The sequence below is a fragment of the Dinoponera quadriceps genome, unplaced genomic scaffold (genome assembly GCF_001313825.1).
Source record: "Dinoponera quadriceps isolate SergipeBrazil2010 unplaced genomic scaffold, ASM131382v1 scaffold6118, whole genome shotgun sequence".
NCBI lineage: Eukaryota > Metazoa > Arthropoda > Insecta > Hymenoptera > Formicidae > Dinoponera > Dinoponera quadriceps.
The window spans coordinates 1,068,874-1,085,285 of NW_014562572.1; the positions used below are offsets into that span (position 1 = coordinate 1,068,874).

Genomic DNA, 16,412 nt, shown 5'->3' on the forward strand with positions numbered 1-16,412 from the left:
CATTAACGCGTCGATTGATTCGACACCGCACGGTTCATCGGCGGGCATGCCGCGCGAGCGGCAAGAAAGAGCGGTAGCTGGTTCAGCAACAAAAAGTTCCCCTCATGACGCGCGCGCTACCGCGACTCGCATTTGCATCTCGCATAACGCGAGACTAATGCAGCGAGCCGCATTAACGTCAGATTAACGGTAGGCAGCCTGTCTCGCGAGTTGCTTCTTTTTCATCCACCCCCGCCTGGCGCCTCACCCCCGTCACGGACCGGGCGCTCTTCTTCTCTCGCGAGACTTGAATGAGCTTTGGGAATGTTCGCACGGCGAATCGGGTTAATCCAAATTTAGCGGTAAAACGAGAGAGAAGTGGGTTGCAACGCCGTTAGACCCCCCCNCCACCCCTCCTCTCGCCCGTTCCCAACTTGCGCAGTCATGGTCGCCGTAATAGCTCCATTGTTGATAGCAACGAAAACGAAAACTATCGTTAATCCTGGCCCTCCTGATGCCCGATGATAGACGCGAGGAAGAAGCGGTGAACTCGTTCGCGCGGTAGCGCGCTGCTCCACCGTTGATCGCGCGGTAATTAACGGGCGCGCGCTGACTCTCCGGCGCGTGATGACTGTATCGCGGTACAATTACGTATCGCCGGTGTTAAATGAAAATAATAGATTGCCCCGCCGGCGAGAGAGAGAAATATGCTACATAATATATGATCGGGGGGGATTTCCTGTCTTCCTTTTTTTTGTTCTTTTTCGGAGAGCAGCGGAAGGAACACAAAGCGCGAACGTTACACGAGAGAGGCCGATCTGGAACGTGACGAAACACCTACAAATCATCGTTCGAGTTTTCTCGAAAGACACGGGATTGAATCAGCACTCTGTCTCGCTGACTTTGACATATGCGCACCACAATTACGAGCTGCTTGTCGTTCGAAGGCAGCTGCCGGTTTACGAGTGTACAGCACTGTAATTTGCCGGGACGTGTACTACTAACACATGTCGCGTACATTATCGAAACATCGGCAGCGGGAATCCCTCTCTCTCTCTCTCTATCTATCTTTATTTCCCTCTCTGGCCGTGATAATGTCGTTAATGAGAAAATCCGATAATTTTGACATCTCTAATTTCAATCGAATGCGCTTACAATAAGTATTATACGGAAAAAAATTAATATCAGCTCAAGACTCATATTCTCATATATGTTCGTCTAAACAAGCATTTCGTTTGAGTCAACTAAGTGGGTTTTTCACTATATGTATAAGCAAAAATATACAATCTTATATGAAGATAAAACATGTTCTTACGTGAAGAAATTCTATACAATTCCACTAAAAATATCATATTCCTGTTATTAAAAAATAATTGAGAGGACAAATATTGGATATAATTACTAATATAATTATCAGCTTGAAAATATCGTTCTTCCCTTATCCAATATCTTTTTCCTCTCAATTCATCAAAATTATTTTGAAATAATATGAATATATTTTTAGTTGAACTCTATGTCAATTTTTTTTCGTGCAAAAACAAGTGTTTTATCTTGATATAAGATTATATACTTTTGCTTGTTTATGAGAATATGAGTCTTGAATACTATTTTCTTCCCTGTGTAGGAACGCTTCGTCCTCACGGTGTAAAGTGTTATCTGTTCTCGGCGTGTTCATTTAACGCGGCAAACAGCATTACAAACATGAAGTTTCGGGAACAAGGAGAACACGCGATAATCCGAAATGTCGTTTCGTCCGATAAAAGGGAACGGAACGTCGGACTCACTGAACTGCGAAGGAACAGCAACGCTCTCAGGCGGTTTCGACGCTCATAGACCTTAACAGCGCGATTCTTGCTCAACGAACCGTTTTTGCTTCATGCGCGAGCAACGATATAATTATCGTCGAGACCGTTAAATGTATGTAGATACTGTTGATGGGCGTAGTATTGTGGCACGGTAAACAGCTTCAGTTGTTATTACGTTGCGCACGTAAGAATCTCGCGAAACGGGACGGTTCACGAAACCGTCTCGGGCTCGTAAGTTCAATAATAACGGCTTTCTCGAAACATTTAAGAGATCAATCGACCGTGTCAAAATTTCAATTTCGGCCGTTTGTAACACGCAATTTTTTACCGTTCACATTTACTAATTTGTTCTTGTAGCAAAATAATTTGTCGATTCGGCAAGATGTATCCAACGAACGAAGCAATTAACGCTCTCGACGAATTGTTTTGCCGTCGACATAATAACTGATGAATTTCGCCGCGACGGTACAAAATGGTTCCGTGCCAACAAATTATTTTTCTCCGCACAGAAATTTCGTATCCTTCAAAGAAAATTCGCTTGGGGTTCATTCTCGCGTTAATTCGTCTAATCTTTCTCCTACATGTGGCATTAATTAGCGAGTCCCAGAATCACGGTCCCACGACTTTCACTCTAAATAATAAACCGTCATTCTCCATTCGACGAGCGCGGCTTCACGGCTTGGCCCTCTTCAAACTGGCCGTGTGCTCCGCCAGGTGCAGAGCCCCCGGTCAGTTCTCCGCGGAGAGAAAAGAAAAAAAAATGAAAAGTAAAATGAGAAAACGTGGATTTCAACATCCAACGCGTGACAAGTCGGGCGCGCGCGATTTCCCAGTCCTCAATTATCGCCATCAATCCTCGGGGGTAAACAACAATAATCGACGTTGAACGCCGCGCGTTTTCAATGCGCTGGCGATAAACAGCGACCGAGCCCGGAATGGTCGGAGGACGCGTGCGCCGTCAGGAGAATTAGCAGCAGTCGAGTGGCGGAAATTTACGTACCCTCCCCGTGCGCGCAGGAGCAGCTTGTACGTCCTCCGGCAGGAATTTGTTGGTCACGTGCACTCTGTATATGTGTCGTCGCACCTTGTGTATCAACACCCTGCGCGCGTGTATGTGTGCAACAATTACACCGAAACAATAAGCGATCGTTCGCGCGCCGGGTCACCGCAGGACCCGAGCGAAGGATGGCGACAAAACGCCGCCGCTCCGTAACCTCCCGGCTCCTTTGTGGAATTCCTTCGGACCGGCACCGGGGTACCGTCACTTCGAGGCGAGCGAGCGATCGCGAAAGAGAGAGAATCCGAGCGAAGCCGTTGGAGCGGAGCACACTGTCTAATGCGAACGCCACGGCGGATTGAGACCGACTAACCGGCTTTCCGCGTCGGGGCACACGCGAAGCTCCCTGCCGCCGGCCCCTTTAAACCCATCCCTCCGACGGGCCCCTGCGGGAACCGGCCAGGTAAGTTTGTACGGCCCTGAGAGTGGGTGTCGGGAGCGCGCGATTAGCGCGCGAGACGCGAGGTAAGACCGCGCGAGCTTCGTGTCGCCGAGGAGGACGTGTGTCCTCGATTGGGTTCCGCAGACGCGAAATCAAAACTGCGAAAACGGGAACATCGCGGGGAAAAATCTCTCGCTGAATTCGTTCGAATCCCCTCGCAAAAATATTTCACCATTCTTGGCCCGCGGAAATTTGCTTGGTTTTAGCAGCGTTTTGAAAGCGTTCGGCTAAATAAGTACGAGTCCGTTTTCAAGTCGGAAAGAAGCACTTTCCTCAACTGCTTTTTTCTATAAGAATCCGAGTGAAGTTAAATCCCGGGCTGGTACGAGAGAACGAGTTGAATACGCGAACTGTTTCAGGACCTTTGCCCGGGTTTACCTCGATGAAATCGCAGGTAAAAGCAGAGCGGAGAGACAAGGTGTATGAATTTATGGATAACGCGCGTGAATCTGTGTGAATTAAACAAACGTGCTAACTTTTCCCGCGAGGGAATGGTAGTCCGAGTACTTTGAATTTTTCATCTTACCTGGTTTCACGCGAGTCAAAGGTTAGATGTCAGGTCGTACAGGTTCAGGTGGAAAGATCGCGATTAATAATGCCACAGATGGGCGATGACGATATCGAGAGTCGCGTAACAGTTTTGCGATAAAAAGTTTCGCGTTTAAAAGAGAGAGACGCGAGAGAAACGCGCGATAAGTATCGCGCGGGAATGCACATTTCTTTATCTTTACTCACTCCGCGAGCGAGCGAGCGAGTTCGGAAAAAGAACGCGATTGCCGCCGGATGGTCTCATTTTTACGGATTTCGTTTGATGGCGGCCCGTTGGCCCGTCGCGTTGGCACGTCACGCTCTCGCGCGGGAACCTGTTCTCGAATCGGGGGAGACTCGAGGCGGAGTCGCTTTCGCGTCCTGAGAGTCCTGTAATCGCCCGAACGTACGAGCGAGACCGCGAAAAACCCGGCGAAACGCAGAATGCATTGCGTGCGACTCGCGCTCGAATTAGAAATGCCTTCGATTCGAAGTACGTGCGCGACTTAAAAGCGTTGTTAAAATTGGCGAGCATAACGACGGCGGCGCGATTACTCTCTAGAAACCGGTCGCTTTAATAGAGTCGTAAAGCGACTTTATATGAGGATAGTGACACTAATTACCGTAATATGCAAGCGTCCTTATTGTCCGGTTACGCCTCTCCGAGTCGCTGTTCTTACGAGCGCGAGTCTGCGAATTTTATTGGTGGTAAAGTTTATTAAGAAAAAAAGGAAAAAAAAAAAGAAGATAAAAAAGAGGAGAAACGAGCGGTTAGAGCATCACGTAAATCCCGCAGTAAAAATTTACCGACGTGCCTTCTTTCGCGTATCGAGCTTGTCGTACGAATCGACACGTGACAACGCAATACGAAACGTCAGTGAACATAATGTCAAGATCGGCGCGTAAGATGTCTTTAAGACAGCTTTAAGACATCTTAAAGACACATCTTTAAGACGCCTTAAAGTTGTCTCAAAGACGTGCCGATTTTGGACATTGTGCTCACTGGGCAGTGTATCAACGAGTAGAGGAAATAAATTTTAATTCTATACCTCCAACGGAATTTTAGAGCCTAATAGCAAAATGTCGATCTTGGTGTCTTCCCTCTAATATAATTGTAGTAACATTCGCTTCATTAAAACATTTCCAAGGGAACTTAAGAGTTCGTTGATTTTGTGTTCGCTAAAATGTCAAATATGACTAAAGTGAGTCGTTACGTTGACCAGTCGAAGGAAGTCGTGATTAAAGTATGGGCGATACGTAAATGCCCTCGAGGTGGATCATTTACGCTCTCCTCCTGTTTCGCACGAGAGAGCAAGAAAGGAAGAGAGAGAAAGAGAGAGAGAGGAAAGAAGAGGACGTGGAAAACGAGGAAGCGCGACGGGGATAAGCCGAACGATGACGATGAGAAATATCTAAATTAACGTGAAGGAGGAGCTTGGCATATGTAAGATTAAGGCTGGCTCGTCCGACATGATGTATCACCGCCTTACGCGAAATAAACGATCGGACAGGATGCGCGGGAAGCGCGCGCTCGCATCGGAGATGTTTTCGCGAATGCCGACGTTGGAGCGGCGAGAGCGCGAATCAAGATAACGCTCGATAATATTCCCTGGCTTTTCCGTTTCGTTTCACGGGATCTCGGAGGGAGACCTCGTCTCGGGTGAACATAGGTTGTCTCGAGAAAGTCCGGCGTTATGGGAAAAAATAAATAAGAAGGACGCGCTTGTTTTATACAGGATAACCGATCGCGTTTCGAGAGATACAGCTGGAATTTACGAGCGCCATTACCTTCCACAAGCTCTTCGTAATTCGTAGGTCGTACAGACAGCCAGCCAGTTCTCCCCCTCCCCCCTCCCCCGTGGCTGTCGAAAAGCCAGCAATTTTCCTCGTTTATTCGGCGCCGTTCTCAATGACTTGTCAAAACGTTGAGCACAGTAAAAACGGACGGAGCCGGCACGTATATAGTTCCAGGCCAATAACCGTGAGAGCCTTTTAACCTGACCTGAAAGTGTCTCCTTCGTTTCTTTCGCGTATACATCGCACGCTTTCCCGATTCTATGCGATTCACTCCGGTTGACTGGAGCTGGCAGCACTCAGAAAATGTTGTTATTACCCCAACGCGGCCACGAGAGCGCGCGTTACCTTCGTAATCGCGGTAAGCCAGCGACTGGTTCGCCCGGGTTGACGGATCCTCGCGCGACATGCAAATAGACAAGTTACTTTTATTAAGGTTTTTCCCGAAGAAGACGAAATCGGGGAGATTCCTGTTGGAAATTCCCGTCTCCGCTGCATTTAATTTACTTCGCCTCGAATATAGAAAATTCTCGCTTCACTTTTTCCCCTCATTTTATTCTTTTCGGTGTCCGTGGTAAAAATGCGCGAAAAGTTCCATCGAAATCATAAAGCTCGTTAAAATGTCCCGAAGTTCTAAGTGTCGTTTATTACAACCTTTTTTTCCAATCTCGGCCGACGAGTTAATCTATTTTTGAAAGGAAGAAAGTCGACTTCCTCTATTAAAAGACTTCCCCGTAAAAGACGAGAGATTGCGTTGAGATGAGGTCGCAAAATAATTAACGGTAATAAAAAGGAATAGAAAAGAAAAGAAACATCGCCGTCCATGTTATAAAACGTTGCATTACAGAGCCGACGATGTAACCGCCTTAATTAGAACGATGTCTGTTCGGACAATTATTTTATTGCGGATGTAATAGTTCGTTTATTTCCTACTTCGTGCCGCCTGAACCACGCGCTCCGAGCTTTAATAACGGTCGGTGAGCATTCTTTAGGCATGAACAGGTGTGTCGAGAATTGCGAATTTAATGAATTCTATCGACCGTGATAAAGTGATTAAAGTAGATTATACTGCGCGGCGAGCAAGCCTACTGAGCCGACGCGTATCGTTCGTTCTTGTCGAACTTTATTCCACTCTCGTGATAAAAATTCAATAATGATCAGTGGGATGTCACCGCGAATTACCGTATTAATCGTAGTAATTACGTAGCGAATTTAATTCTCGCCACGCGTGGGAATGTATAAATAACTACGTGCGACATCAAGTGACGCTGCAGGGTATAATTTCTATTTTGATAAAAATGATATAAAGCATAATTTGTAATAATCAGGTCTCTTTGAAGCGTAAGCGCAGTAACCGGCATCGGTGAGTTTCCGTGTGTGTATATATATATATATATATATATATATATATGTGTATATATATATATATATATATGTGTGTGTACAATATTATAAAAATAATTGAAATTCTCTTTGAAATATTTTATCATAAAAGTACACACGCGAGATCATTTTCCATGCGAGCATTCGCATGAATAAAATAAAAACTAATAAATATGTGTACATCCATTAATACATCTATAATAATGGCATTAAATAATAAATGCCTTTGCCTCGTCTTTTAGATTAAAATTGGATCAATCGTGAAGATTAATTCCAATGTATACTGAGCGAATCGTCGAATCTTACGGACGGAGTCAAACGCGAATTGTATAAATTGTTCTTATGCAAATTCAGTAAATTAAAAACTCCGACACGTATCCCGTTCCGCGTGCAAAGTATCAACTTTTTCTACGGTGTGCCCTTCAAGAAACAGTCCCTTTGGCGCAGAGGATAGCGCGTTGGACTTCTAATCCAAAGGTCGCGGGTTCGATCCCCGCAAGGGATGACGACAATTTTGTTTTGGACGTGGTCGCGATTGTAGTCACGATTTTACGTCATCCATCTCACCTTCGGTATATTTTAAATTGTCTTTCACTCCCACGTCACTCTGCGAGACCCAGTAAAAAAGTGCGGGAGAAAATTTTATCAGGAAACTCGCGCCAAGTTCTAAATTTCCGTACACACACGGACGACGGAATCGATATACGTGTTTGGTTTAACTTCGCGCTTCGCTACGCTTCCGTCACGTGTTACCTGTCGTGTATCGCGGGAGATTCTGTGTTTTTTCGCGCCAATCCCGTTGCGCGGCGGCGAGTGTTTTCTCGATAATCACGCCGGAGGGAAAGAATACGGCGAGAGAGTGCAACGAATTTCGCGGATCGAACGTCGAGCATCTCTCCCTGAAATATTTCGTGAGACGCGATTTTGTTAATCGCGTCGCCAGACACGCACAAGCTGGACAAAGCAGTATTACCGAGCATTACCGAGCGCCCAATTAATTAAGCCTAATGGAGTCGCGTTAATCTCACGCGCAACATATATCTCCCCGACGCGCCGTAAAATGACATCCGTGCACTTGTTTTTTCCACGAGGTCATTTCGCACGCGAATTTCTTATCCTTCTCTGTTTGTCTCTTTTCATCGGCTCTAACGCACGTTCTAGGACGCGCGGAGTAATTTGGTAATGCATCGGCATGCTAAATGCTCCTTAGCAAATGAAGGACATACGTAAGCTTACACGTATAACGAGCGCGATGAGAAAGCGACGATTCGTACCACAGCAACGTCCGTGAACACGCGAATTTGCGAGTAATGATAAGCGTCTTAATGTGCCGACAAAACTCGGCCGCTGCACGATATCATTACACGAGCGTGTTGGTAGATGTTGCGTATGGAACGTACAACGTCCCGTCGGCGGCGGGCGGCGACGACGAGTCGACGGCGCCGTGAAGAAAAGCAAACAAGAGGAGAGCGTATTTGCGCGTGGGGGAAAATCAAACGTGTATCTCTCGACTGTACGGATTTTACTCGATATGAACGATACGCTCGCTTTCCAGCCTGCTTTCTCTATCTATTATTTCTCCGCTTTCTGTTTTTCCATTTGACCATCCGCCGGCAATGTGGGGATTTGAAGGCACAGTCGATTCTTTAAATATAAATATAAGAATAATTGATAGATAGCAGAATATATCTTTTCCTAAAAAAGAAGTAGTGAGATTATGTGTGTGTGCGAGAAGCACTATATACATTATTGTAAAGACTGCGCTGCATAAATATTTTTATTTTTTTATGTTTTTGCATATATGCAATGATTTTGATTAAAAATCAACCGAATTTAACGATTAATCTGCTGTAAAAGTGACATTATTTTTTTTTTCGAAAGAGAAAATTTTCTATCTCATGAAAATCTCCATTGTTAAATGTTTAAATAATCGAATAAACGTTTTAAAGCCAACATCATTATATTATTTTTTTTTCGAAAATACATATCTTTAAGTATGACAGTTTAAAAGGATTTTTTTATTCACTCATATAAAAATTACGAATTTTTAACCGTTTCATCAATGTTTTTGTTTCGATTTCAATCTTGAAACATGAAATTCAGTATCTAAAAAATACAATCTGATTTCTGCGATGGTAAAAATTCATTATTAAAATTTTCGTAAGTATACGAGATTTTGTTCAGATTTTTATTGAGTCCGCAACACAGTGTAAAAAACTGTAGCGGCCCTCGAAGCCCCACGTTGCTGACGGTAAGTGCTACATTGTCGGCGGAAGGTTAATTTCACGTTGCTCTACGCGACGTTACCTCGTCTCGCGTCTCGTCTCATTCTATCTCATATTCTATCTCTTCTCCTCGCGATATCATCGCTACGGCAATTTTTCAAGGTCCCGATGATACCAAGAGATACCGTCACAAGGATATTGCCTCAGAGGTATTCTTTCTAATGGAACCCGTTTGACAAAACGCACGGATACGTGGAGAGAAACTATACGCCTCTGAGAACTGTGCCGACACATTTTCTATAGTCTCTAGGGAAAGATCTTTCTACGTCTAAGGTGAATCGCACGAACTTTATTTCGTGATACGGTTTAAACGCCGCACGACTCAATACATTATGTATCCGTCCGCTGGTGTAAGTCTTGTATGCGTTCCCCGCAACATATTCCGGTTACCCTAGCCTTGATCCAGTTTACCCTTCGTATATATATCTATTCGAATCGCGGCTGATATCTTTACAACAAAGAAAAAAAGGAAGACAATGACAGAGTCGTTGCGAATCAGTGTCGCCCTTATTAACCGAGGTATAACAATATCGACTCAACGACGCCGTGCACAATACGATATCCACGTACGAGTATTAAAACTACTACCTGTCCGACCTTTCAAATCCTAAATAATCCGGAAAATAATAGGACACTCAATTATTTCGGATTCTGCGCGCCGGAGCAAGTCGGAGTATTATTCGGGTTAATTGAATTTGAATTTCCGTCCGTATAATATTTGTTACATAAGTAAATCGATTCGGCGGGGCCAGAAGGAAATGGAAACAGTGCCGCGTCTGCTCGGAAATAAAATATTCATAACAATAATCTGATGTGGGGCCGAATACGACAATATGACGCGACACGTTGAGTTTGAGGTCGAATGTAATTAGAGATTTACACGCAGCATATGGAAAATACAAGATAGATCTCATATACTTCGATCACGTCGATGAGTATTGTTTCTCCTCATGTGCTGGCGCACGCGCACGTTATTTGTTGACCACCCGGTTGTTTTCTTTTGCTTCGAGTCGCCGTTTCGCCGAATTTGTTGTTTGACGAAATCGGATATTTTTCCCCTCGAGCACGGAATGTTGAAGACACGAAGTATCACGCGCGCACGGCTCGTATCGCTCGACTTTTCCCTCGCTCTCATATTTTCCAGGCCGATCTCTGCAGTGCGACCGAACAACGGGTGCAATTTCACGGTGAACACGCGCTACACGCTATCGAAACTTCCTCGTCGCGCGCGCATTCTGTATACGTGCGCAATATCGAGGCCAACTTGTTAAAAGTTATCGCAAATATCGAAGTTCGTCTATCGTTGGAAATGCATTATTTGGAAGGACGCACAGCTTCGACCGTGGCATTAATTGAAACAAGCAAGAGCATTAGTCGCTATATCTGTCATGATGTAATTTATGTGATTATTATTAATAGCGATCGTTATGATAACCTGGCGAGAATGATAACAAACCCGGTCGCAAGAAATGATCAGCTGATTCCTGCTTTTGGTCCATTGAAATATATATGTAACAATCTGTTAAGTAAGAAATAAATACTCTTGACTTTACTAAATAAAACGAGATACATAACGATATTTTTTATCGTATAATTTAATTTTCCCGAGTATCTTATCGATATTTCCACTTAACACCTTACCAAGATGCGAACACATCACGAAACATTTCGATACTAACTCTACATTTTAAGTTAGCTGTCTGTGCGTTTACTACGTCAGGTGATCGACACGATCGGTAACGTCAGGATTCTCCAATTATCCCTAACCTTACCGGAAAGTCACGTAACTGTTTTACCGATCAGATTAACGACTTTAATTGTACTGTCGCTAAAGACCAGATCGGTTCGATGCGGTACTGAATGTAAAATTAATGTGGTAAATGTGAGCACGTTTCTAGTAAAATGCGCTTCTAGACGGTACCAGACGTTACAATTTCTAAGATTTAAGCATTATTACGACTTCTGACAGCATGGGAAACGCCTTTCGTCAGAAATTACATTACATTTGTATTGCTCAGAGCAAAAAGCTAAAGGTTTATAAACACCTATTGTAGATCCGAACTTAAAATTTAACCAAACTTTAAACTTTTGTCTAAAGATAACTCAAACTCAGATTAAAGCTTCATTGTGGTGATCTTTAAGACGTCTTTAAAACTTTTATGTTCCAATGTTTTAAAGACGTTTTATATTCCAACGTCTTAAAGACGCCTTATGTCTTGATTTTAGATATTGTGTTTTTGGGAACAGATATAACATCAATAAACTCTGATAAATAACAATAAGAACGATGGACAAATAAAACTCGTCGCTAGATATTGGCTGTGAAATTTATATAAATCTTAGCAGGAGGATAAAATTGTTTTCAATATTTTGACGTAATGGCAATACATCCTTAAACTAATCGGTGAATAATCGGCAGAATTACCGACGTCAATTTCTAGCTGTGCAATTTATCATACTGCAACAATAGTGAAAAATTAATTATTTCTGTCTAAACAAGATAGAGCGAGTAATATTTGATTGATAAAGCAATTTAAAATTGTCAATTAGATTAATTTTTAAACCAGATCTTGACGGAATCCCTTCTCAATTCATTCTTATATCCATTCAATAACGATTAAAGCGCGATTCATTTCATCACCTCGTCAAAATATAATAATTCTTTGAAAACTTGATTTTGCGTTTATCTCCGTTTTTTTTTTATTTCGTTAGATAGAGAGGGCAGAATGGAGAAAGGCGGAACTCGCCGATAAATGATAACACCAGACCAAGCGATTTTAAACTGGAGATTCATCTCTCGCAACGAAGCACGAAATTTATACCAACGCTTTTTCACTGTGCGAACCAATTTGATACAGAAGCGGGTTTTAATCCCGAACCCCAACGTGGGGTCTCCGCTGCGGCGGCACATCCTGTTTCATCCCGGTTGTCGGACTTTTGTTTTGGTGAAACAAAAAACGCATTGACGTCAGCATTCGGATGAAGTTAATTCGACCTTTACCATATGCCGATGCGTACGAGATGCGTATTATCACGACTGTCTGTCTGTCTGTCTCCCCCCGCTTCCACTTGTATATTTATTCGTTCCCACGGAAATTTCACACGCATACGACAGATGCTGCGCGATGAAAACCTGCCGGCGTGATAAATCGAGCTTTTGATTTTAATTCGTTATTATCCTCGAGACTTATCAATATGCGTCATTTTTATATAATAGCACGTCGAGCATAACAAAATATCGGTCACTTCTTCGGATGTTATTTCATAAATTTTTGCTCGCTGCGTACGATCGAAAATCATATATCACGAAATGTCAACGAACAACCAGCTCAATCATGAAACAAATTTTTCCCTCCAAAGGGATTAAATGTTACTGAAGCGTAAAATTCAAGTTCGTCGAAGTTTCATGGCTGCGACTGTCAGAGCGCGACGCAATTTTGCCGAATACATCTGCATTTTCGGTTGGGCGTACGACCGCCGACGGAATTATAGACGGGACCGCGGATGTGAAAACTTTCGCTCCCAGGAAAGGTTCTGTCATAATGTTTGGAGTCGGGCGAACATGTTCGAACAAAATTGCTAAAAGTTTAGGACGTGGTAGACAGTTCAACGAATGACTCCGTACGGCGAAGTAAGTTTGCCGATATTTCACGGCGATTATTGCGATAAGAGATTCGTACAATTTCTATCGGGATAGATAAATCTTGATTATTATCACGAGAAAACCCGAGAACTTCAATCTGTCGCGCGATGTTCAAAAAGCGGACTTTTGAATCGATAGCATGAAACGCAGCACTGAGAGAAAATATTTGATATTTGTAATTGTAACAGAGGAAAAGCACAAAAATCGACATGCCATTTTATTTATAGATTCTAAAATCTTGATGGAGGAGCAAAGTTAAAATTTATGTGAATGGATGCAAACCAGACACTTTTCCTACAGAAACGATAGTCTTATGAAAATTTACATATTTTATATTGGAGTACTGGGGTAATTATTTATTTGAATCTAACACTTCTCTATTCACTACTATTTTCTTAGTTAAAGTCAAAAAAGAATACAGTTGGGACCGAAACTAACTCAAATTTCTTTCAAATGCCTTCTTGCGGAAGAGAGTTGAAAACGCAGGGAGATGAAAAGCACGTGTCCGAAGAAAGTGAAAACACGCAACGAAGACAAGTATAAATGCCGAAGTTGCACAACAACTCGTGCAACTCGCCCTTACCGCGAGACATTAGCGAAACGATTACGACGCGAGTCGCTGTTACTTGAAAACGCGGGAAACCCTCTCGCTTTCTACGCCTTCTACGCCTTCCCCGATGAAACGGCTCGCCCGTCCGTGACGCAGGGCCGATGCCAGCACAAGCCGGCCCTGGCCACCACCACCTACCCCTGGCAGACCTGCGGTTAGCAGCCCCTGCCGAGGGCGCTTACCGCGCGACAACCCCCAACGCTCAGTGGCTGCGCTTCCTTCGCACCAGGCGTTACGCGCGCGTCTTTCCGGATCGTGTGTGGTGCCGCAGTTGGTGCGCGCTTCTCTCGGTGAAAACGAATTATCCGCGGGTTCCTATGCGACCCGTGCAAGCAGAACTGCAGGTCTGAAAGGGGCGTCGCGACATATATCGCGCGAGCGAACGATTGTTCCTTACTGCGAACTCGCGCGCGTCTCTCTCCTATTCTCGCGACTCCCTCGATCTTCGGTAATTCTCTCCGTTTCCTTTCTTACTTTTCCCTTTTCTTTTCTCCGCTCCTCTTTTTCCGACGTCGTTCACGAGCCGCATCGCGTAGCGTGTAATAACGTCACGTTACACTCCCTGTCGGTGCTGTCAGTGCATCCAGAGGATAGTCAAGGGAATGTGATCTCGGTGCTCTCAGTGCGCCGAATTGTCGTCGATCACTGAGCGAGGTAAATTGCGCTCTTCGTGGTGAACGGTATTTCATTTGCGTCGCGGCTCCGGACGATTGAATCCGCCGTCAACGATCTTTCCTCGAGATCGTTAGACACGGATTTGATTTTATCGGCATTTAATTTCTCGCACAAACGACTGTCCCTCCTTGTTTTCGATGAATATGAAATAGGAATCTTTTTAATTACCATTATTTTGAAATATTCTATATGCGATTTTTATTTCCCCTAGTCTCCTTTCGGTAGTAATCATTCGGCCACATTATATTATTATGCGAGATTGTACGGAATTACGCCGAATTATACGAAAAGCACGAACGATCGAACGGTAAATTTGCCTATTATATGCGCAACAAGCTGCACGATCGAAGTGTCATTCAATTTTCATCGGGCAATCGACGTTTTTTCCTCTCGACGGAAACGCATCCTTGCCCTCTCAAATATTCATTATTCGTATTTTAATTGAGGTTGAGTGTGTGCATGAAACGTAAATCTAGATTGCTGAATTGTGTTACGGAAATTCAGACCGCGTTATCGCCAATAAAATATCGCGTTTGCGTTATCTATAACTTTTAATATTCTCACGATTTCCCTACAATATAAATATCTCAATTCTAAATGAGATGCATTTTTATCTTTCTTATAAACTAAAATAGAAATCTCGGTTCTGAAGTTATGTAACGATAATCGTATCGCATATTGTCTTCGATATTTAAAGATGGATTACGGTGGTCAGTTAAATTATGAATTTTGTATATATATATATACACACACACAATAACATTGCATTTTTAGTTTTACCGGAACACCGGCTCGTCCAGTACGATGGTGTCCTTACGTCAGAAAGAACCGAGGTCATATTCTGACCTACCTCTTTGACCTCATTTATCGCGTTGTTGATATATAGCGCTCGCGTCCACGTATGAATCAAGACCTTGCACAGTGCCCTTGTTGAAGGTTAATGAGATTATATCTTGATAATTAACGCAATCTAGAGAGAAGAGTCGCGCATAGTACACACATACATCGTGTTACGCTGTGCTTCCTAGCTGTTTTTCTTCAAAACCGAAGAAATCAAAGATAAATTATATTTAACGATGGGATCTCTCGAAAATCACGAGAGATTGAAATTACAGAGATATTCATATAATAGTTGCTGGAATATGGAAACACGAGAGATAATCTATCTATATATCAATTAATTTATGGAAACACGAGAGATAATCTATCTATATATCAATTAATTTATGAAAACCAATTAACACGATCGCACTGAATATTTCCCATGCAATCACAGAATACGTATAATTAACCTTTCGAAAATGAATTCATACAACTGCACATTATAACAATGAAAGTTTTTTTAAAGGTGCAGGGTCAAATTTTATTAGGGAGATACGAGTGTTTTCATCTCTAATTGCTACAACGAGCATTCAGTGGCTTGTCTTACGATCACAGTGCGGTAACACGTCGGTGAACGTCGAAAATCGTTTTCAGGATTTTTGCCGCTCGCAATTTTCCAGCATATCCTTCACACTCCTTCGTTGCGCCACTCGCTCGTGCTGCCTGCGGATCCAACGTACATCTGACGACGAGAAATCACGGGAGTGCGTCCTTTCAGTTCTCGCGGCGGGACGCGCATTTTCATCCTTCGCGGAGGCGACTGCAGGAAGTCTATACGAGAACAGGATGGAGTAGCGCACGAGGTGCGAGATTTCCGATAATCGAACAGATCGACTGACCTCCATTCGCGGGTCGCAAGACATCTAGTGGTGGAGTGTGCGTCGGTCAAAGCGCCGAGAAAAACTGCGGTCGGGAAATTGCGATCGGATTGTCGCGTCGATCTCGCGTCGCTTTTCATTTTCCTTCTCGCGCGCGCGTTCTTCTCGCCGTGTATCTCACGGGATTCCGGCTTCCCGTTGGCATCAAAGGGACGCCGTTCGCCTTCAGGATTTCGTTACTTCGAGAGGGTGAGTAGCTTTCTCGGGAAAAACCCGTTCTTGGGCGACGTTAAATCGAATCTCACAGGGGCGGCGAATCCGGCTTCGCGGAATGTCACGATCGACGTCCCTCGGCGCGGCGATGCTTGTTGACTTAGTATCCTTTTTCTTTGCTTCTTCATATTTGCGGTCGAGAATGCACGGAAGCAATCTACGTCTTTTCCCTCCGGAGAATGCGACTACTGTGTGGATTTTCGGCGCACCCAAGAAAGCCCCCCCCCCCCCCCCCCCC

General features: G+C 43.9%; 2 protein-coding genes and 1 non-coding gene across 7 annotated transcripts in view; 2 read left to right on the plus strand and 1 right to left on the minus strand.

Annotated features, from left to right (window-relative positions):
* Positions 1-16,412, minus strand: part of LOC106751133 — a 92,968-nt gene that overhangs the window by 67,568 nt on the left and 8,988 nt on the right. The window lies entirely within an intron of this gene.
* On the plus strand, positions 7,421-7,493 carry Trnar-ucu. The gene has a single exon. It is a non-coding gene; the product is annotated as a tRNA-Arg (tRNA).
* The window catches only part of LOC106751134, a 90,224-nt gene continuing 87,582 nt past the window's right edge, over positions 13,771-16,412 (plus strand). For all 4 annotated transcript variants that reach the window (XM_014631940.1, XM_014631937.1, XM_014631942.1 and 1 more), the window contains exons 1-2: positions 13,771-13,870; positions 15,678-16,150. The gene's annotated coding sequence lies outside the window, so the exon portion shown is untranslated. The remainder of the gene's footprint in view (positions 13,871-15,677; positions 16,151-16,412) is intronic.